The 22236-nt window shown below is 43.9% G+C and overlaps 1 protein-coding gene and 1 non-coding gene across 4 annotated transcripts in view; one reads left to right on the forward strand and one right to left on the reverse strand.

Moving 5' to 3' along the window:
- The window catches only part of LOC121200233 (partitioning defective 3 homolog), a 291059-nt gene that overhangs the window by 266638 nt on the left and 2185 nt on the right, over positions 1-22236 (reverse strand). The gene's annotated exons all lie outside the window — the stretch shown is intronic.
- trnaw-cca lies at positions 17568-17639 on the forward strand. Its single transcript has one exon. It is a non-coding gene; the product is annotated as a tRNA-Trp (tRNA).

The following is a 22236-nucleotide window of genomic DNA, read 5'->3' on the forward strand; positions in this document are numbered from 1 at the left end:
TACATCGGGGGCGAGACAAACTCTGTGGGACACAGTAGTTGATTTTCCAGTTTAGTTCAGTTCCTCTGGCTTGTTTTAGTATCACTAAAATAGACTGAATATCCCTCCGGGGCAAAACAATTGCTTCTTAGCAGAACATCACAGCCTCATACTGGGCTAAGTACAGTGTGTGTGTGTGTGTGTGTGTGTGTAGGTGAATTATTGATGCCCTGCCTGCCCAAAATGACCACAGCCTGCAGAGTACAACGCCAAGGGAAATGTGACACCGTGATACACACACACAGGAGGCCTGCTGCGTGTTACACATCCACAGCAGCACACTGTTCAGAGTGTGCACCATGACACAGAGAAACTGTCCTGGAAACTCAAAGCCTTCATGTAATGGCCATGAAGTCTTAGTGTAATTAAGTTTAACAGACTGCCACACACACTTTCCAACACTGACTTTCACTTCAAGCATTTATCTAATTTATTATCGAACGATAAAGCACAATGAGTTAAACAGTCGCACTGAACTCAATGCAGTTTTAGCCACTTGTAAACACAGTGAGCATTCAGGGGCTATGGGCCAGCTACAAATTCACAAAATCACAAACAGTTCAGCTGCATGTACAGTACGTGGGCCAGTGCCTCATGTTCTGAAACATCTTCCACTAAGACTGAACAACTGAACAGTGGAAATAAGCACAAGTTTCCACATAACTGGTGAAAATCCTCCCTTGTACTAAGGAATGTAAGAGTGGACTACTAGATTAATGGCTTTGCAGGATGCATGTGTTTGTAGTGCAGACAGACAGTGTGAAAGCATACAGAGATATATGTGTATTTCTTTTGGCCAGCAGTTTACATCTCCCCACCCTGTGCACTGAAACACAGTGGCAGTACTGGTGCCAGGGAGGGTAACAAGGGATCAAGCTGGTAATTCAGGCCAGCCTGTCAAACTCTGAGCCAGTCCTCTTAACCTCGAGACCCTCCAAATATCTATAATGGCCACACCTACACCGCCTGAGCCAGAGCAGAGACGGCTGTCAGTTCTCTGGAGTCTCGTACTGTAGCTGTGGAGGAGAGAAGAGCCAGAGAAAATATCCTACTGTCGCTGTAAGTCAAAGGCACAGCCACTCTTTAGACAAATGACACCGGATTTTCCAAGCGTCCTGATTTAGGATGAGTTGTACGCTCGGATAAAACCCTGAAGTCGTCTCCCCTGCTGTGTGATCTGCTTGAGTAGGGGATTTGTAGTCCCTAAACCTTGTTTCTCCAGGACTTACAACTCCACATATCACCCCTCACGATAAGTACAACGTGGAAAGCCGAGCATCTGGTCTGGATGAAAAAGCAGGTCGCAGCGTTTGTTTGTGTATATGTGTGTGCGTGCGTGTGTGCGTGCGTGCGTGTCCACACAGGCCAGACATGCCGTCTCATGCCTCAGCATGACCTGGAACCGCTGCTGCGATGAAGGTTTCACTAACAAATTAGAACAGACATTATCACATGAGGGTCTCGTTGAGCGGTTTCATAATGAAACATCATTAAGCCAATTAAGGAGTAAAACTTCAGACAGGACGTGTCAGTGATTTACAGGCATGACACAAAAACACAGCAGAGTCTGAGAGGTAACATCAGTTAGAGGCATCTGCATACTTACATACTACATAACAATAATAAATTCCTAAAATGTAGTTATAAATAACTGACAGGGAAAAAAACACCTTTTTATTCAGTCAATGAAAAAAACACACACACATAACGGAGAAGTGGACCATGAACTGTGGACAGCTCACAGTCTGTGCTTAAGCTAACAACTAACTGGCTTGCAGTCACGTTTTTGTCCAGAGTCCCAGGGTAGGTAGCTTGTTTGGGCAGCGAGCCAGTTTCTTCCCATCTGAGACATTAGTGGACATTAGCAACAGCGAAGAAACAAACACACACACACAGGCAAACACACCTTACACACATTTACTGTCTCGGGAACATGGAACATCTAAAGTAACACGCATGATTTGGCAGCCGGGGTGAATGCATCTCCCACCGTGAAGCTAAAATAAAAATATAATATATCCCAGACTTGCAGACAGCTTATGGTCTGCAGATGGTTTGTAGTATGAATCAACCAGGCAGCAAGGTTCTGTTTAAAACTGCCATCATTGTGTCTCAGTTTCTCCCCTGAAGTGTCCTTTGCAAGACACAGAACTCTCACGCTAACAGGACACAGTTCTCTAGTGGACCCTGACCTCCGACCTCCTGTGGACGGGAAAAAGCAAAGGGACAGTGTCCTCGAGGGTTTTTAATAAAGAGTCTATCTGTCAGTTTCAAACACGTAGCAGTGGAAATCAACTGACGGAGGGTGAGCAGAAACAGAGGGTGAGGGTGTCGTGTTACTGAAAGGGTATTTTAGTCTCAGACCCTGAGGGAGACGTCCCCGTCCAGGCCATCTGCTCCGCTCTGGACGGGGAAGAGGAGCAGTGAGATTTGGTGCAGATGTGAAATATTTGTGTATTAAAGTGAGACGGACGTAAAGAACAGGTGACGGACATTTAAAGAACATTATCAGTTCATCACTCATGGTCAGTGTGTCATTGTCTTTGCACGCTTTCTAGGTTTAGTCTTAATTTGCAATAAGAAGACAAAGAATTGCAGACGTGCAACAATATGAGTGCACAGACATCATGACCGAAAGAACGTCATTTCCTGTTGTGCCACTTTGAAGTTATTGCAAAAGAGCCACACCAAGATTCACAACAATAACTGAGCAACAGAGTAAACAACAGTCAACAATGTCCAAAAACGGCTACAAAACCCTGCAAATGGCACAGAAAGTCCGTGCAGTCCCGGCACACCGAGGCCCGCTTCTTTGTCGACTCACAGCAGTCAGCACCATTTTCGGCACGCGTTTGTTTATTATTTCATAAGCACAGAGGTTATGCTCGCCAGATGGGGACCTCTAAATGAGCCAAGAGAAACACAGAGCACAGGGTGAATCACCGAGAACAGACAACCCGCAGTGGAGATGTCACGACACACACGGCTCTTTCACAGACTGCAGATGTGGAACACAGAGAGGTCACAGAGTGTTTTCTAGGATTTGTGTTTGTGTGTGTGGAGGAGGAGAGGGAGGAGGAGGAGGAGGAGGAGGAGGAGGAGGAGGAGGAGGAGGAGGAGGAGGAGGAGGAGGAGGAGGAGGTTGTTCCTGGGATCTAAATGTGGAACAAACATCATTATGTGCCACACATTGTGTCCTGTGTAAAGAGACGCATAATGTCATTGTTCAGGTTGAGAAATGGTCAAACTGGCAACAGGAACAGGCTCCAGGCAGACAGGAAATGACAGGCAGCTTGGACTGTCACTGTATCTGTGGACGGTGAGCACAGAGGACGGGGTGTTCAGTGTCAAGATGTGGAATGTAAAATAGAAGCGGAGAGGAGGAGGATCTGCATTTTTCCAGGGAAAAGAGAAATCTGATTTCATTATTTAGACACAGTTTCATTTCAATAAGGACCTTAGGAATTCAGTATGTACTCAGTTACTCGTTCTAAATATCTCTAATTCAGGTCGGTGACCAGGTAACATGACCTCACAGAACATGTTCAGAAACTCTGAAGAACCCATTTGTACTGAGGAGGGTGCTGGGTCATGGTTTGTGGAGAAGCAACAGACTGTGACCAACAAACCCTCTGACACACTTTACACAAGAGCACACACACCTCACACCGAGCGTGCATGTGTGTGTAGATCCCAGTAGGTTCGAGAGCAACATATGTAGAGCAGACACTGAGGTCCCTGGAGTGTAAAGGCCAGCAGAAGGGAGTGGCGGCTCTTTGGTCTCACATGTTGAGACAGTGCACCACACTCACCACATCTGTGCTGCAACTGCAGGGCGCACAACTGGCTCGTGTACCCGTTAAAGAGTTCCCTAATACCGCTTTCACACACAGCTGCTCCGCCGTACACTGGACAACAACAAAAGAAGCTCATGTGTCCACTTTCATGTGTCCACTTTCATGTGTCCACTTTCTGTGTCTTCAACGCGTCATGACACTGATGCCAAAGAACCACGCTACCGAGCCAAAGGGTCAGGCCGCGATAATGATCAGCAGGTGTGGACTAGGTTCAAAAAAAAAAAGAGGCCTTGGAAATTTGATCCATCACAGCAAACCCACAGAGTCCACCCACTGTCCCACTTCTTAGAATATCACACATGTATTACGGTAAGTATTATTACTGCTGATATATTTAGAGTAAAATAAAAAAATGTGGGTAAAGAGTGTGGCAGCTTAGAGATCACAGAAATCCTACAGACCTAAATACAACCTTTTCTTTATATTGTTTATGCATTTTTGACTTTTAAGTCTAGTTATTCTTATTAGCAGGAACTTCAAGATACTCCAATAAAAAACCTGAGCCAACTCGAACATGTGGACGTCTGCTGAGGCGACACCTAACAGGAGCAGCCAAAAGACGACGACGACGACAACAACACGTAATTTATTAAGTCAACTTAACTCCAGTGCATCTCAGTTGCATATCGTGCATGTCAGCTAGGTAGGAAGTAAAATTCAGGATGGGTTGAATTATAAGAAACAGACTCACATAGATGTACAGAGCAGGTTTTGAAAAGCTTTGACCTCGACGTGACTTGAAACACAACCCTCTGATCTGGAGTCAAACCTGGTGCTGCCACTGCACCACGAAGTCGTGACCTGTTCTTACAGCCCTCCTCATCGCAGCAGGCAGGAAGCTCGTGTCAGGTAACGGATCTGTGAAAATGTGCTGTCCAGTGAAAGACACAACTGGAAGTAGTTTCTCTCTCCAGAAGTCAGGACGGTAGACAGGGTACTGCACATCATAAAGGAAAAAATGGAAGAAGGAATGAATCCACTGACAATGTGTTTGATCATCTAAACAACACAACCAGCTGAGATCAAGCAGCACTGGTCAAAGAGATTTCGTGCTGCATTTTCTAAACTGAATGAGTTATATGATAAACGGTCTTTTGGCAATGCAGCGTTTTGAGTCGTGTAATGGAAACACGGCCCGCGCTGACGTATTTTAACACAATGCACTGCGTTTTTCACCAAGTTTCCAGTAGTAACAGGAACAGATCTTCTGAATCTCTGTCAGGAAAAAAGACACGCAGAGACAGACAGACGGACAGAAGAGGGAAGGGGCAAGAAGAGAGAGGGGTGATGAAAGCCACTTTTCAAAGGATCACTGGGGCGAACGTCCAGAATCCACAAACACTGACGTCTGAAACTCGGAGCCACAGAGAGCTGTCCAAAGAGAAAGAGAAAAGGGGAAAGAAAGTCCAGATGTGTGTTTGTATGTGTCAGGAGCTGGGCACGGTGTGTTCTGCTGCACTGTGTTTATGTGGTGCCAATCCTCAAACTGAGCTCTGCTCTCTAACAACATCCATTAGCTGGTGATAATAAGCGATTGCTTGGACAAGAACTGACAAAGTGAAGTGGAGGGAGAAGAATCGTGTGTGTGAGGACCATTAAATTTCAATGTAAGCCTGGAAGTAACTGTTCTATTTACAGTAATATGTCTCTGGAGAATCTGGATCTGTTTGTGTGTTGTTATGACTGCTGGAAGAAGAAACCTGCAGGGCGCCGAGCGAAGGATCTGCCTGGTCACAGACTGAGCTGGAGGATCACTGTGGAGTTCCCACCGTGCACAGCGAACAGGTACGGTGTCCCATATCAGCACTACAACCACCCCCCACCGCTGAGTGATGGAGGAGGTCACTGCGTGGCCGGGGGAAACGCTCATTGACCCCGTACAGGAAACAGGCGACACATAGGAAAAGCACTTGAACATCAGTGGGAAACATCCCAGCAGGTTAAAAGAGAGAGAGGGGAATAAAAGTGAGGAGAGACAGACAGGAAAGGAGGAGGACACCGAAGAGTGAACGTGAGAAAGAGAGAAAGGGAGAAGTTCAAGCATTTGCAGATTGTTTTATGTTTGAAGAACAAGAGAAAACCGTCTTCCTGTCCAGGTCATAACCTTCAGTGGCCTAAACCAAATGTGGCTGAAGATAATTTGATGAAATGGACAAAAGGCCTCAGGTTAAACCTGGAAGGCCCTCTGAACATAAACCTCTACCAACGGTAAACTAACCGAACTCTGCAAAGATGGCAGAGTAAACACTTTCTATTTGTTTTGAATTGTGAATTTAATTTTCTAACAAATAAAATGTAAACACGATGCCGTTCCACCCTCCAGCAGCAGGAAGGTGGAAATCCCAGATCAGGGTAAGCATTAAAATGTAATCAAAGTTTGGCCGAGGGCGATCTGTCTCTGTCTCACCGTCAAACAAACCCACACAGGCAGATGGACGAACTTCACTGAAACCTCGCAGGCTGAGATAACCATACAAGCTATCTGCTATGTACAATCTTAGTTAACCTGACGGAGGAAACAAGTGCTGTGATGCAGCGGTAGTTTATCTGACTCCGGATCAAAAGGCTGTACGTTCTCATCAGGCTGAGGTCAGTGCGACGGAGCAAAGCCTCCGAAGATCAAAGATCCACTGCAGGGTTTTTAAATGACTAAGCTTCTTTCCTCAGCTGAGTAAAATTCAACAACCTGCTCGGCTCAAACTTTCTCTCTGTTTTTTTGTGATTTACTTCAGTAAAGGCTGTGCCAATGGAATACTCATCAATCAGCACCGAGGTGAACAAGCTGCTAAGTGCCAGTGAGACTTGTACTTGTTTGTTCTAAAACCTAAAAGCCAGCCTGACGTTATCGAGATGAATTTAAGATCCACAAGTTTCATGGTGTGGTTATCATCGTGGTTCTCAGGCAGGGTTTTTGTACTCCCTAGCGCTCTGTTTATATTTTGGAATAAAACTTATTTGCCTGTTTAAACAGAGATGCCTTTTGCCACTTTGTCAGTGCCGACTGCTGTGGCACGATAATGAACAGGCCTCGCTGTACTCTGCAGACATTAAGCAGTGCATTTTAATGTTTCATTAGCGCTCCTCTGCCTCGCTCTACATGTCTGTGCCTTGATAACACCCAGCCTAACTACAGTCTCCTGCTGCTGTTCCATAGAAATTCATAGCAGATCATAAACCATGAAACAAACATTAACATTCAGCAAACGATGTGCAGGTGTTTGGACAGATGGTTTTGTGCTATCCAAGCAAATATCTCACTATTCTGATGCAATTATGTTATAATTCAGATATAAGATGTCAATAAATCTGGGGTGGGGGGCGGGTGGGGGGTTGGGAGCCAACATTACACAGCTCCTGAATTCAATCCAGATCTACTTCAGTCTTGGTTTGAGACATTAGGAAATCCAGCTTGACAAACACGCATCATCACGTCTGCTCGGATTTACGGAGATCGTTAAGAATTATGGGATAATTACCTCAGCAAAAACACATTTTCCCAAACTCACTAGAAACTATTTCTTTATTGTAATAAAGAAGCTGATTTTTTTTTTTTTTTCTCAGATGGATGCAGTCTGCTTCTGTATCACAGCGTTTCCCATGTGTCAGCTCTGAGAGCAGCGTTAGGAGGAAACACACATGGCCACTTAGCAACTCAACTGCTTCTCTGTTCGCTGTCTCCAAGCTTGGCAGGACAAGCTGCAGTCAAAGCCAAAGGCTGACGAAGACACCTGGCTCACACATACTGTCAGCAGCCTGTTTGTGTGAGAGCGCAGACGTGTTTGTTTGCATAGGGCCACTGAAACAGACTTCCTGCATTAATGTCGTTATTCTGGACTGATCGCTGCGGTTGAAAACAGTGGTGAGGCTCGGAAGTTAAGTCACCGAGCTCTGAGATTATTCAGAGCGAGGGACACAGAGGCCCCGTCCTCACGCTGCCACCAAAACACTGGGGTTACCACCTGTTTCTAGCATGTAACTGACAAAGTTTAACAAAGTTTAACAAATTTTCCTCCAAAACTAAACTGTCAAAAACAAAGAAAGCATCTTTTCTGTGTTTCTACTTTGAAAATGTTCAGATTTTCCCATGTTGTCCTTCTAATGGACACTGAGTCTTCCAAACATAACAGCATTATATTTAACTTTCAGGGTTGCCCACCCACAGCTAATAAAGTGCCTGTGAAGAGAGAAGCGGTGCCATCTGAGACGAGCGCTAAAAAAGAAAGTTTGCATGTGGAACGTTCGCACGGGGTTTGATCGTTTCTCCAAAAGAGCACCAGATGGAAAATATACAGTTTACGAAGTACAACAGTGGACAACAGTGAGCATGTGATGTCTCCAGGCTGCTACCACCACTCTCTCTCTCTGCTGCTTTCTCCTGTAGGCTAATGGAATCACCCTGCAACCTTCAAAACCTCAGAGCGTGTTGCACCAACTCATTCTCATGTCTAAACATGATCCACCGTCATGCTCTCTGCTTTTATCTCTTTAACATTTCTAACAAAACACCTCTGATCTGTTCTCAGCGTAAAATGAGAAATGTTAGATCAGATAACAAGTGTGTGTATCCTGAAAGTTTGTGTACACGATCACCTCTCAACACACGAACTGTGAGTCACAAGGAAAAAGACTTATAAGAAAGAAAAGATGACAGCTGGAGATAAAAAGAAGAAAAAGAAAACTTGAGACAGAGGCATGAAAGAAAAGAGAACAAAATACAGGAGGCGTGAGAGTGGGAGAGTATAAAAGGAGGATAAATGAGAAGAAGCCGGTGAGAGAAAAGAGGGAAGGTAACAACGGTAAGGAGAGGTAAGGACAGGGGAAGGATGCTGAGATGCTGAGAGAAAGCACCGGAGGCTGTGCTGCAAGGTTAAATCTAATGAGCTCAGTGTTTATTGACAAGTGAATTAGGGACACAGCTACGCCGGGGAGGGCTGAAACTTTCACACCTGTGCACACGTGCATTTGGGGTCATCTCAGGACCTGCTGATGCTCGAAACAAGACTGTAACGTACAGCAGCCTCTGTGTGTCTCACTCTCTCTGGCTGTGCATGAAGGCTGGGTGCTGCTGAGGTCAAATAACCTGTGGGATCAATTCAAACTGTGCTCGCTACAGAAGTAAAATCCACACTTATGTCTCCTTCTTTCTCTGACGTGCCGTGACATGATGCAAACACACTACAGCAATGAACAAATGCAGCAGGCGTGTCAGCGAGGGAGCCGAGCCGCTGTGCCAACTGTGCCGTGGTTTGGTCTGAGATGCAAAAATGTGAGGTGAAAGAAGAAGCATTGTATTTGTTTCACTGCCTACAACAACCCCACCTCACCCCACTGCTCAATGCCCCACCTCCCCCTCCGCCCGGTACTTTCACTGAGGCTGTCTCATTAAAAGGCAGTGAGTGATGGAGGAGAGCTCCATCAATCTCTCTTAAGGACCACCAGTGTTGACGGCTTGGTGTGAGGACAGGGCCTCTGGAGAGGGAAAATGGCCTTTTTCTTGCCCCATATGCATCTCAGGGTGGAGGTGGAAAGAATAAGAGGTTGAAAATGCAGGGTTGATTGAGTGAAGTGGGGCTGGTGTGTGTTTGCCCCTGAGTTAACCTGTGCTGCCAGGCACCGACCAAAGCAGTGCCTCAGAAACCAAACACCTCCCTGCTGGAGAACCTGTTTTGTTTCCAAAGGACAAAACTATGTGCTTTTCATTTTATGCCATTTGAATCATGTCAAGGTCGAGAGCCAAGATAACGACTGCATGCAGGCTGATGTGGTGCTGCTAATACCTACTCTAAAGGGGATTAGCCAGTATCACAGCACATCAGCATACAGTGAAAGGTTATCTCCTCCTGAAGAAGTTTAAGAAGGAAGACCTCAAATTTGGCTCTGGATCAGCTGAGAGATGAACGGACGGGGTTGGAGGTTTTCACGGGAACACCGTGAGCAACAGGCAGAAGCGTGGTGCTGGACGTTTAGAGCAGGGTTACTGGGAAAATCTGGGAAATCTTCTCGGCTGACAGATTATGGGCTGTAGCTGACAGTAAGAAACCGGCTCAACCAGGTCATTCACCTGAACCTGACAGCACGTACACAGAGACACACAGAAACACACACCCACTCACTCTCTCCAGGACGCTGTTAACACATACCGAAGCAACAACAAACATTTATCTGTAAGGAAGCTGCAGTGTGTGACAGATGTACTGTGCAGATGGAGGATGTTTACACAGCCTTGCTTTGCAGAAGCCTTCAGACTCATTAGTAAACAAGTAGATGCACACAGAGAGACCTCAGAGGTCTCGTTCTGTCGGTACCTGTCAGTACGGTTCACCACTCAGCGTCTCTGCGGTGTAATGTGATCTGAGATACCTAACACCCACTGCCAGTCAGCCTCCTGCACAGAAAATCTACTGGGCTCCTTCAAGACCAGTCACTTTCAACAACAGGGATGCAAATACTGGTGCTAGTTCATGCTCAAAGTAAAGCTCTGACTTTTTTTTCTAGAGCTACTATAAAAATCAAGAAGGTCTGGAGCAGGAAAAAGGATGCAAATCCAAAAATCATTCCTTCCAACGTACACAGAATAAAATTTTTAATCTAAGACAGGAGGTGCATTTCCTGTTCTTCCCCCAAAGACTCCAAAATCAGCAGCTATCGTTTCTGGCCGCCATCTTTCAGGCAGACATTTTGGAGATGTGAGGATCTGTTTGCAGGAAGCAGATGCTATTTGCAGGCCGCCTCTTTCCCTCAGGCGTTACTGATCCCTAATCATAGGGTGTGAGATGGCTGGCCTGTCAGTGGTAACTCAGCATCCTCACAGCCTCAGAAAACTGAAGAACAGAAACCCATCTGTTATCAATGTACCGTCGGTCTTAAAGCAGCAGCAACAGGATAACCCCACCAAGGCTCCTCCTGGCATCTTCGCCTCAGCCTCAAGTGGCTCTCAATTGTTTCTGGGCACAGGAAATAAAACTGCAGTACATGATGAGCAGGCTGACTTTGACTAGTCATTGTTGTCATAAGACATACAGCGGGAGTCTGAGACTGAGTCAGTGTTCTGCAGAAACCTCCTTAGTCATACAAATAGCAGGGTTTTTTTTAAATCCTCTACCCAGCATGAGTGTTATGTGAGCTGAAAGCTAAATTTAAGAAGTCGTTACTGGAAAAAGAAAATGTTTTAATGAATCCTGACCACAGAGAAAGGTCAAGACAAACACACGAATGCACTGCAACCGACTTTGATTTCATGTTTAAATAGTTCTCGTGTCTTTCAGCCGCACTTCCTTGGTCTGTACCGAATGACCCCATTTCATGGTCCAAGCAAAGACTAATCATCCCACAACATGTTCTGTGACCAGAAAAAATGTCTGGGCAGGAAATTGCTCTGCACAGATAAATCCACAACTTTACATATTCATCAGTGAAATCTCTATGTTGGCCATCGAAACCAGACGAGCTGAATTCACGTGTCATTTGCAGAACTAGAATGTCACACCCAGTTGAAAATGCATATACTAATGCTTATGGAAGAGCTTGTACTCTGCATCTTTTTCAAACATCAACCTGCCGTCTGCTGCACTAAGACTGAACACCAGCACAAATGTTTCTATCAGACTATTTACACTAAATGCACAAACCCTTGGATCATGGCAGTGATAATATATTCTTATTACAAAAAAAACAGTCAAGATAATTAAATTGTTTGATTTGCCAAAGGGGAGAAGAAGCAGATGTATCTGAAGCCTTGAGATGTTTTTACTTGTTCAAGTCAAGTCAATCTTTTTTATATAGCCTAACATCACACAGCCAGCAATAAAAAATGCTGCTCTTCTTGCCAGCGAAGGTGAGTATAAACCCACAACATCATCAATCAAACAACATGAAATCACTTTAATTATTAATCTCTTAAAACATCATGCTATTGCTCCTCTGGACGCTTGTCGATTCAAATCAGAAGCATCTCGTTCGGCATGCTAAAACACTCATAAAACACCGAGTCATCTCTCGTTCTCTTGGAGAACTTGGTAGCCTTGGGCTCCAATCGCATAAGTGTCCTTGTTGAAGAGCAATGAAGAGCTAGTTCATTTACTCGGTGTACAAAGAAGCTGCAGCCAAGGTCAAACCATGGTGCTGACATGTGGCATCAGTGAGCATTCTGCCATTAAACTTCACTCTGTCAGGGATTTTCTGCTGCTGATCCAAGAGACTCAGCCTTTACAGGACCCCTGAGTAGGAACACACAGAAACAGGCAGCATTTGGGACTCAGTTCCAAACAATACCAATCTAATACTGATCTAAAAGATCATTCATCACACTTCAGCAGCATTGAACCCCTTGACTACTTTAGAAACTCTTGAGTCAGAGTCCCGAGAACAGACCTGACTTCCCCACAGGGCTTTGGTTTTAAAGCACCAGAGCACAAAACCTGTCAAAAACTTTTATTTTCCATACATTAACTACACAAAGGAGTCTCCTTTAGCCTAGTAGCAAACAAGATTCCTGTCAGTCTGCTCATACAGATGCTTAATTCAAAATAAATCAGCCCAAACGACTCCAATATCCCACTGTCCCGCCAACGTCTAAGCCGCCCTAACATCAAGGATTTATTTTTCTCCTGTAGGCCTGAGCGTGCCATTTCCATTTCACAGATCTGTCTGGATGTTAAAGAGGATGTCTTGGTGGGCAGATGTTTGTAAAAATCCAGACAAATTCAGACAGATTCATATAAACACCAGTCGCCACAGACGTAACACGTACAACATTTTTCGCAGGACTTGTGTGAGGAGTCGTGCAAAAGTACATATTTTCACTGCACTTGTGAGTCACTGTGGTTTCCTGTTTCAGACAGGTATTTTTACACAAAAACAGGTTTGTTTGCAGAGGTGTTTGCAGCATATGCAAAACAATGGAAAGTAAAGAAAGATCACATAACACAGACAGGAGAGATTATTCAGTAATCTGGCCAAGCAAAGTGCTCTGAGCTCAACAGAATAACTGATCTAAACTGACAACATAACAGATTCCAGACCAGTAGGAAACAGATCATCAGAACAATTATGGCTGATCAACAGATGCAAGGTTCGAAACACAGTAGTCACCTCTTTTTGGGGCACAAGGCTTTTTTTGGGGGCATCACGTAAGCTAATCAGGCTAAACTGCATCCTGGGAGATGCTGGATCAAGTGCATGAAAAATTAAGCTCATGCTGATAATGAATACTGAATGAATAATGATGACAATGTCCTGAAGCCAAACCCAGTTTAAAGTTAAAAGCGGGGCTGAAAAATATCTCAGAATTAGATATTTTTCTTTCTTTAAAGTTTTTTTTTTTAGTCTCAATTCACTGACAGCTTTTTTTTTAAGAAGTCGTCAGGTCCTGATGAAGCCTGTCACTGCTTCAGTCAGGTCACTGGTGAGTATTAAAGGATGCTGTGAGTATACCGATACCAAATTACAGCGATGCCACACAGGCACTGAATTACTACTTGCTCATTAGGTTTAGCATCATTCAGGTTTATCGACTAATACGAGATCAAAATGTAGGTTAAAGTGTGTTTGATAAAAGCTTAGTGCAGCTACTGACTGCACACAGCCATGTTCAGCCTATTTACTTTCTCCCCTGAGAGAAAAGACTTTGTGTGTGCATGTTGCTCAAGGGTTGAAAGACCCAGAGTGCATTAGAGGGATCAAAAGCCAATGACAGACAAAGCCACAAGAGCACTTTGATGTTGTTTATGAGTCTTTTTCCAAATCGTACAGTTATTCTCACCCTTCCAAACAAATATTAAAACGCCTTAGACAGTAAATTACACTTAGCAAATTAATTAGCGAGTCATTCTTTATTCTAATTGCATTTTCCCACCCAGTGTGTACAAAGACTGTCCATGTGCCAGAGGGTAACCGCTCAAGTTGTGTTTTAGCAAACATCTGCCCCCCTGCTGAAGTGTTGCTGAGCAAGGCACTGAATCCCCGTTGTATAGGGAAACCCCTCAGACCAACAACATCTTAGCATGAAGCACATATCCCATCTGTGTTTACTGTGGCTACACAAACCTGCCACTATTCCCTGTATTCTCCTCAGAGAATTACATTAACACAGTTTACATGCTAATTATGAACCTGTGCAGAAACATTAATACACTTTGTTGTGAATTTCTCACAGTCGGACAGAATATCTTGCCTCACAGATACCAGTTTAACGTCAGGTTAGGAATCACAACAGGAAGAAGATGATTCAGGAAGACAAATTACATGGACAGAGGGCCTTTTTGACCCGTTTTCCTGAGGAGGAGAACGGAGTCACCCAGGGCAAGATAACACCAGTGATACAGAGGTCAGAGAAAGCCAAAGGAAAGCCGGTTAGCAGGAGATAAATATTTGTACAAGCAGCAAATTGAACCTGCTGCAGCAGAATGTGTGAAGGTAGCCTGAGTCAAACCGTCTCACATGTGTGTAACAGTAACAAACAAATGCTTTTTGTGACAATAGGGAAATAAACTGTCGCTCACAGTAGCAAACACACAAAGATTCATCACACAGCCATATCACTGTACGCTCAAAGCAGCAATTTAGCATCTTTAACATCTTCAGCTAACTGCCTGTTGCTCATTTGCAGCAACAGCCAGTTAGTTTACAGCCAAAGGAAAAAAAAAAGTTAGCAGTTAGCTAAAGAAGAGTGAATATCGGACTTACATGTGTCAGCTGGGCAGAAACTGGGTCAGCTGAGCGCTAATGTCTCCCTCTTTCTGCTGGAAGCGTAAATAGGCATTTGTTTGCTAACACGTTAACCACAAAGCGAAAACATGTTGATGTTTTGTTTTTTTTTTGTGCTCTTTCAGGAGTTTTTCTGCAACACTGTGGCCAGAAGAGAAAAGTAACTGTCATGGCAAACATGACCTGTCATAGCAGGAAAAGCACAGCTGTCTTTAATTACAGTGCTGAGGGCTGTGTTCCATTTAGGTGCACTCATTTGGTGTTGTGAATGCTGGTTCACCGTCATGGCTTACTGACAAAACGAAATGGTATAAGACACGCTGTTCCAGTTATTAGCTCCACCTGTCCTTTTTTTCATGCAATAAAAACTCAAAATGTCTGTCATTAAAAAGGCCTGTTGCACCTTTATGACCATCAGCCTCATCAGGACTAAGAAAACTTTAGACTTAAATTTAAGATTTTCAACTTTTTACATTTTTTTTGTTAAATGTTCTAATTTATGGTTGTTTTCATTCATTTTATTTTGTATATATGATGTTTCCTCTATCTGTCCAGGTATTTGGACATATAAAGCCACTGCATTTGCAAATGTGTCCCTTGTCCCAGTGCTATAAACCAAATGTCCTTGCGTCTGTCTCATCTCGTCCATACATGATGTGAAAATACATAACCTTACATAAGAAGTGTGTCAGGTGTTCCCTCCCAAAGTCAATCATTCAGTGGTCTGATTCTTAATACTTGACAAACAAGCTGTGCTTACGCACCAATAACTTTGTGCTCTGTAACTGCAATCATGGCCACAGAAATAAGCTGTTGACAAAACAGGGGATCACACCCAAGAGGGCCTGGCATGGCCTGCATGTTGAAACACTGCAAACCACATAGTTGGCCGTTGCCACAACTTGCTCAAAGTTGGATCCAACTGGAAGCAGGAACTGTCATTTCACTGAGACGTGGGATGAGAAAAACAAGAGGAATAACTCGAAGTACTTCAAAGGCCTACTGTACTCCAAACCAAAGGAAAAGCACCTTGAATTTGTCTTTTACACATCTACAGATTCACCATTTGCCAATAAACACAGTATTCTTAGCCCTAACTATGTCACCATGAGGAACAATGTAAATTTCACAGATAAGTAAAGCAAATGTCTTTGGCTCTCCATGCCATAGCTGTTGGGTCGTTAATGGAGATGAGATAACCTCCTTAACTCTGTGGTCAGCTTTAACTTCAGTCCATTCCAAGCCAGTGAAACAGCTAGCCAGTCAAGCACATTATATGAACCATTAACCACTGTACTGCAACTCTGAAACAGGAGTAGACTGGAGTTTTAGTTTTGCAAACATCCCTCAGCAGGCTGGCTGCTCTGAGGGCAGAGATGACCTCGGTGGGCGAGTGAAATGTTGATATGCAGAGTCATTAAAAGCCCAAAGTACAAGAGCATGAAGCTCAGATCATAAAGTCCATCTTTATTTCTTTTTGCTAATTGAAATAATGCTGATGAAAGTTCTCAGTTACCCTAAATTCATTGTGTATATTCATATTTTCTAAACTAAGTTTCTCACTATAAAGCTGTGTTTCCTTGGCTGCATCCATTGAACTTTAACTCAACCGATGTGATTATTTCTGCTTCCAGAGCAGCTCTGCCTCTGAGAACCGACTGTATAACTATAACTGGAATCCATAAAAGCTGCGGAAAAGCTTCCCCTCTTCACAGAGCCAGGTTTGGGAGCTTCCCTTGACTAAAATGTGGAGCTACAGCAGCCTATACCATTACTGAATGGAAAAGCAGTGGCTGTGTGTATTTTAAGAGCAGAGAAAAGGGGGCCTCCATGTCTATACGTGCAACGTGTAGACAGTGTAAGCTGTCAAAACAGCTTTCAAGAACTTTATGGGATGGTTGAAAGTGCTTTTCCATCTTAGCAGTATTAGCAAACAAAATGTTGGGCTTTTCTGCCTGACATACGTTTAATTCAACAGCGTGTCAACTCACTCATTAGGTCCATTTAAAATAATCCAAATATAGGTTGTGTAGTCCATCATTCAACCCATGCAATGGCACCGACTGCTGAACATTATGTTATTATATTCTTTCATGAGGGGATATTTTCCCCTACCCTACAATAGAAAAGAGAGAGGTTGGTCTGGTGGTAGTCCTGCATCAACGTGTCTGGCAGACGATGGAAAACACAAAATTATCTCTTTGAACGCAGCCGAGCAGAAGACAAAGGAATAAAATATAAAGCAAGGGGTAAAAGAAACAAGAACCCCTCTAATGAGGGGTTTATACTTCAGATCATGGCGTCACTAAAACCATAAGCTACAGGAGGGTTCTGTGCAGCAAAAGATTACTACTTATTGTGCCATGTTTTGCTGTGTTTCAGTTGGTTATGGTAAAAATCGTTCCTCTAACTCCCAGTCAGTCAAACAGAATTACATGCAAGGAGATTAATGTTAACCTTTCCCAAAGCTAACCCTTTATCTGCTGGTGACTAATCTGTGACAACAAATGGGAGTGTCAGAGGTGAATGCTGTGGGGAAGGAGTGAGCAGGCTTAAGCAGTGTGATTAGAGTGATAAGAAAGAATAGAGCTGGGAAGCACAAAACTAGAGCCAAAACTGAGAACTGGTGCTACAATGGCAGTGAGTCTCACTCCAGAGAAGACGTTTGTGTGTTCAAATCACATCAGGGTGAAGATTTTAAGATGCACGTCTGCTTTTAGGCACACAAAAAAAATGGATGACAGTAAATTATGGAGTAAGAAATAACTTGAAACACTTTAACAGCTCTGTCTTTTGTCAGGGAATCATCTGACCAGCACTTCATTTCCACTGAAGAGGAAAATGATGAGAACAGACTTTGATTTTCCTTCTAAACTCTGAATGTCATTGGACAGAGAGAGAGAGGGAGAGAGAGAGAGAAGGAGAGAGTCCAGGATGGAAACACAAGTTGTGCCCCACCTCCATCAGGACCTCGTGGCGCAACGGTAGCGCGTCTGACTCCAGATCAGAAGGTTGCGTGTTCAAATCACGTCGGGGTCAAAGTTTTAAGTCGCACCTCGAGCCTTTGGCGCGCACACACAGTACTTCTCTGATTAAAAAAAAAAAAAGAAAACAAAGATGACTAACATCCTCTGCGACTGTATACATTACTCATGGCAGAACCTCAGATCAAGATAACATTCATCCCCTGCTGCCTCACCTCACTGGAAACTTTAACCACATGCATCAGAGCACAGATCCAGGATGCTGCAGATAATGAAGTGTAACATTGAAATGTTTCATATGGTTCATACCTGTCAGTCAGTTAATCAGATAGCCTAAACTAATCCTCCAGTCAGGATTTCCCTTCAGTTTGGCAGGATGTAAATCTGCTTAATGAAACTAAAAGAGTCCTTCAAACACACAAATGCAAATGTTTTGTGTTTGAAATGGCTTAGCAAAGAGCTCTTGGTGACTTTATATTCACACTACAGCTTGAATAGCCAGAAACATAGGATGTTTTTGGAGGCTCGTGAAACCATCCCTGAGGTCTACGATTCCTGAAGCTGTGAGGATTCAGCCCTTCAGTGCACATCTAAGTTATGCAGGATCACATGCAGAGCATCGCTTCTATTGTCCAGCCTCTAACGGTTCAGGCTAATGATTATCAGGGTTATCTGAACCACTGGGTTACGATAACAACATGGAGTCCCGACCAACACAAAGCTGTGGCTGAGGTAGGAAAACACAGGCTAGCAGCTATCAAGAAGTCATGTTTGATATGTCGACGTGGTCAGACTGAGCTATTTCTGAATAAAACCACGTTATCTCTGCAAGAACAAAAAAAATCACTGAAGAGCACACACAAAAACAAGCTTAAACATGAAACACATCCAGTAATTCACCATGTGCTTCCTGCCACACTGTCAGGTCCTGCTAAATCTGTAAGTGATTTGACAACAAAAGGAATTTCTATTTTTTAACACCAAGGCCGGAGGATAAACACAGCAAAACCATGAAGGAAACAAAAAAGAAAAAAACTGTATCAACTACTAAAACCACATCACCAGCAACAACAGAAACTGACCCTGACCCAGAATGCCCCAGCACGAAATATATGCAAGAGGAAAACCAGGCACGCAATGGTTTGGCATGGTTTAGGCACACTCAGACTGTGGCAGTTACCATTATGGCATGTGGCCTGTTTGCATTGCTGTGTTTAGCAGATATTGCCAGAGATTCTCCCAGATTTCTGTGCAACACTCGAGCACAGTGCGTCCAGAGCAGCTGATGTTTTACCCTCTGCAGTCACATGCAGCCTTTGCATGCACGCATGTGCCCTCTCTGCCATGTGCAGCACCTGAGTGCACACCTGAAATGCATGCTAGTCAAATGGGGAAGACCTAAAGTCATCCTAGCTTGACCATGAATAGAGGCACTGTTTGGGGAAGATATGGGACCAGCTGGACAGACTGCATGGAAGTAGTCTCAGATTCTCTTTGACACTGACTCAGATGCAAAGCCACATGAATGTATACTAATGTCTGCAGTACCAACAGTGCATTCCTTACATATTTGGACAGTGACACAGTGTTTGTTGTACTAACTCTGTAATCTGGTGCGGTGGAGCTCTCTCTCTCTGTCTGGCATCAACATCACTTCCTGGTGCAGGACCTGTGGACCCTTATGTACATACACCCTAATAATACAAACTGATAAACATGAACTTTATTATACTCATCAGATTTTATATTTAGTTACTGTTGTCTCCAAACCTCAGACATTAGCAGACACTTGATCTTCCCTGGTGCTGCTCTGAGGGGCCTGTGCTACAACCAGCCTCACTTCTTACTTGTGTGGTTGTTGCCAGGTCAGCCGACTTTGACATTCAAGAACAAAACACAGTGTCTGGCCTTAAAAATCAGCTTGGTTGTCTTTCTGTATGTTTACGTAATAAGCAGCCCTGCACTTCAAACACCTTTAAAACTGAAAATCACAACTTTAACTTTAACACTCACTGTTTCTTTTCAATCCCATATGTGCTTGAGTGGAGCGCCTAAATAACTGCATATGCTCCTACACTGACTGAACAATAGTTACATTAAAATAGTTCTTTAAGATCTCGAGCAACATTTCAGGCTGGTATTTAACTGCTCGTCTGCTTCTCCACTTACTGTCACCACTGTATGCTGCTATAAACATGCTGCTACCAGCCTCCATGGGAAATTACAGGCTATTTGCACTGTGTTTTCTGCAAGCACCACTGCATGCTCTTTTTTTCATTTTACGTTGCAGTTTTTAACATGTTAGTTTTAAAAACAAGAAACTGAAAAGACTCTCTGCAGACAGCATGCAGTGCAGCCCGGGTGCTGAACATCTTTTCTGGATGCTTGGGCAAACTTCAGCTCGTGACTGTTTGAGGCAGCGGGTGTCTGATGTTTTACTCAAAGACTGGCAGGCAGCTATTCCCCTGGAAGGAGTTAGCACGAAAGCAAGGACACTGCTCAGGCGGCTGGACCACAAGACAACACTGTGCTGACCAGCTGGAGAAGAAAGGAGGAAAGAAAAGAGAGAGATTGAGATACAGGAGAAAAGAAACTTAAGAAAATCAGAAGAGAGAGTACAACAGGAGGCTGGTTACTGAGTCCACACTCCTCCTCTTCTACTGCTCTGTCCCCTGCTGTGGCAGAAAAAAATCACTGACCACAGCTGAACCATAAACCTACTCATACTCAGTTACCATCAGTCACATTGCATCCCATCATCCTACAGGGCCTATACAGCGCAGCGTTCTACAGCCCACTCACATGATAATCCCCCCAATTACCATCCACTGCTGTAATAGTCCTGTTCACATCCAGCAGCTCCTCTTCATTGCATAACCAGTGAAAGTGCTGAGTGTAGTGAACTAATGAGCACTGACAACCTTTCCTAAGGTGCTTCCTCCTTTCTCTCTGCAGTGTGTTTCTGTTTAGCTGCGCAAGCAGAGACTTACCGGTATGTTAGGTCCTTACCTGAGAACCAGCGAGGATTAAAAACTAAAGCAAACACTTCCCAGAACAGAAAAACAGTTTTAACTGTTCTTTGCATTACAGATGCAGTTAATAACTTTCTAAATTAAACGTTCCTTCTGTAAAAAGGCCCAGAGCCTGGTTTCTACTACACAAACAGATGTAGTTAACATGCTGCCTGAAACACTTTGTTACAAACAGATGCTCCGTTGCCTGATGCTGCCCTGCAGCAGAACAGTGTCTATCCTGAATCCTTCCACTTTCTCTTGTTTCTCACCAGGTAGAACTAAAAGTTACCCAACAGCTAAGTTTGCTTTGAACTGACAAGAACCCGAGGAGACTGGAAGCCATAGGGCAAGGGTCAGAAACAGGCAACCTGATAGATGTGAGGGTCCAGGGAGCTGAAATGCAGATTATTGTAGTTCTTTGTTGTCCATTTGTCTCAGTGTATGTGTCCTGTCCCTGTGTGTCCCTCTGTGTCATGATGACTACTGGTTTTCTGTGTGAAAAACATGTTACTATCCAGCACTTATTCACTGTTTTCATGCCACGGTTTTCTGTAACTCTGTTGTCTCCTAAAGATACTGTACATCTGTGACATGTCTGCAAACCTGAATTTGTGGAATTCTGGGAGGAAAAAAGGCTTTAACCTACATTTAGGTGGAGTAGCTGTGGGAAAGCAGAAGACAAATAAGATCTAGAGATGCAGAGTTTAAAGCTCTAGAGTTAGAGCCACAAATTATGGATCCAGTGACTGTCTGCTTGACTGTTCTTTTGTTTTATGTCTCTGAAGGTGGACCAGATGTGAGCGAAGCCAGACTGTAAGAGAATGAGCAAAGAGCTGAATCTCCCAGTTACATCCATGTGGTGTTATGTGTGCCAACAGGACAGCCCGCAAAATAACATATGCCATCTCAAGCGATACACGAGTAATAACCAGATTTTAGTCATGTAAGCAGGAGGAATATGTTATTTTGTGGGCTGTCCTGTTGGCACAGCCCAGGCCTGTGAAGAGAAAGGCAGGATGAGAAGCCTGAAAAGCCCTTCAGCATTAATCCTTCATGACTGTGAATACTGTAGACCAGATTGACTCTGAAGTTAATGGTGCTTGAGTGGGTGATTGATGCCTGCTTCCTGGTCCCCACTGGGACTGTGATGAAGCCTGCGAGTGTCTCCAGAGAAGATCGGATCCTCCAGAGCAGCTTGTGGCACCGTCTGAGTGGGTTCAACACAGCTAATTCAGAGCCTCAAACACGGAGAGGAGAATCATTTCACAGATCACTGACAGAGAACGAAAAGCAAACAGAGCACAGGCTTCGCAGAACTGACATAACAGAGTTAAAATGGAGGTGTGTTCAACTTATGTCCTGCGCCATATATTTTAGCATTTTCGTATTTAAAAGTGTGAGAGAATAAAAGTAGACGAGTCTTTTCTGTCCTGTTTGTCATTGTTCATGAAATCAGTTTGAGCTGCAGTCTCGACTAACGCTGCTCATCATCACTTATTTCTCTTTGAGCTCCTTGTGAGACCAGAGAAGATAAATGAACACTTAAGGCTCAGTAACTTAATCAGACCAGAACTTAGAGTCTGTGATTTATCTTATTTTTTCATTGGATCAGAACCAAATGAAGCAAACTAAGAGAAC

The sequence above is a fragment of the Toxotes jaculatrix genome, chromosome 20 (genome assembly GCF_017976425.1).
Source record: "Toxotes jaculatrix isolate fToxJac2 chromosome 20, fToxJac2.pri, whole genome shotgun sequence".
In the NCBI taxonomy this organism is placed as follows: domain Eukaryota; kingdom Metazoa; phylum Chordata; class Actinopteri; family Toxotidae; genus Toxotes; species Toxotes jaculatrix.